The sequence below is a fragment of the Propithecus coquereli genome, unplaced genomic scaffold, assembly GCF_000956105.1.
Source record: "Propithecus coquereli isolate 6110/MARCELLA unplaced genomic scaffold, Pcoq_1.0 Scaffold56, whole genome shotgun sequence".
In the NCBI taxonomy this organism is placed as follows: domain Eukaryota; kingdom Metazoa; phylum Chordata; class Mammalia; order Primates; family Indriidae; genus Propithecus; species Propithecus coquereli.
The window spans coordinates 283685-285499 of NW_012151507.1; positions in this window are offsets into that span (position 1 = coordinate 283685).

A 1815-nucleotide genomic window follows, 5' to 3' on the forward strand; every position below is an offset into this window, starting at 1 on the left:
TTATACCCCAGCATCCTTTAAGAAGCCACTTGAGGATATTTTTTAGCAAAAGAAGTCAGTAAAGCAAGAAAGAAGGATGTTGCTTGGATCACCAGTAAACTGGATTTATGTCATCATGATAATCGACTCTTTCTCTCTACTTAGATAATAATTTTAGTATAATTATTTATGCACAATGGGTAGGGTGTGTGTATATTATATTTGAATGACTTTAAGAACTAAATCTTTGATTACCAGGAAAAGAAATGAAGAGATATTGTCCAAACTGGTTAAAGCAATATGAGCATATTATTTAAAAATACTGTCTAGAGAAGAAACAGCATGAGAGTTCAAAGTGACTGATCTGGACAGTGGGACTGACAGGTGTCAGTGCTGGGGGGTAAGGGACTTACTTTTAGACACATGGATTACTTTGATAAAAATAAAGCAAATAATTTAAAAAGAAAAAGTTTTGGAGCCATGTGTAAACTACTACCACCACAGAAACAGTAAGAAAGCAGGTGGGAGAAAAATCACTAATTGTTGCGCTACGCAAAGATAAACAGTATTCACATTTGATGCAGGTTTGTTGGCTTGTTTCTGTGTTTGTTTGTAGTCTCTTCCCTGTGCACAGGTTTTTGTTTCCAGCTTTTACATAGCTGCGTTCATACCTATTCTGCTTTTGTTAATCTATTATCATGCTTTTATCTGCTTTCATTAATCTATTATTTTATTAATCTATTATCATGCATTATCTGCTTTTATTAATCTATTATCATAATATTTTCCCATGTTATTATATCATATTAAAATGAAAACATACTTTCAAATGGCTGCATGATGGCTCATTGAGTGATTATACTATAATTTATTTTTGTCATTGTCATTTATTTTTCTTTCTACCTAAAGCTCCAACATTCTTGGGAACAACCCCCAACTCTCAACTGGGCAACTGCTCTTCCTCTACTTCAACCATGTGACTCTGAGGGCCGGGGTGGGGTGGGGGCGCTGGAGCTGCCAATCACCATACCCCAGCCCTCTGGCCATAGCGCTGAGAACGTGGCCCAAGCCTGGCTGATCAGAGAAAACTGGGGAGTTTTCTAACTGGAGCTGAACTGAGGAATTTGATGTGAGGATGTGAGCCTGGAGCAATAACGTGAGCCTGGACTCACAGGGAAGTCAGCCTGAAAGCGGGAGGCACAGACAGGCAAAGACGAAAGAGGAGGCAGCGAGAGAACCAACAACAGGGAAGGGAAGAAGGAGAGAGGGAGAGAAGAAAGAAAGGAACCTGACAGTAATTGCAATCCCTGAATCTAGCAATACCTGAGGCCAACCTCACCCTAGCTCTTTCCCTAACTGGTTATATTAGCTGATAAATCCTTCCTTTATACTTTCTATACTTAGATTGGTTGAATTTACTTCTATTGTTTATAAATTAATGAACCTTCACCGGTGTGACTTCTGGAACGAAACACAATATTCAAGTTGTTTACAGCAGATGTTTAATAAACACTTATTAAACTGAATTAAATGAATGTCCCCAGAGGCAGAATAGTACAATGCAAGGAGCATGGGCTTTAGAGACTGGCTTACCTGAGTTTGAGTTATGGATCTGTAAGACATTTAGCAAATTATTTCATATGTCAGAATCTTGATTTATCCTCCTCCTTTTTCATCCTCATCAGCATTATAATTTCTAACATGTGTCGAGCTCTTTCTATGTGGCACACATTATGCTAAGCACTTTCACTTACGAGTAAAATAATCCTAAGGGATGGTCTTTTAATTATTACATTATTACAATCTGTGAAATGAGGATTCAATGAAATAACCAAT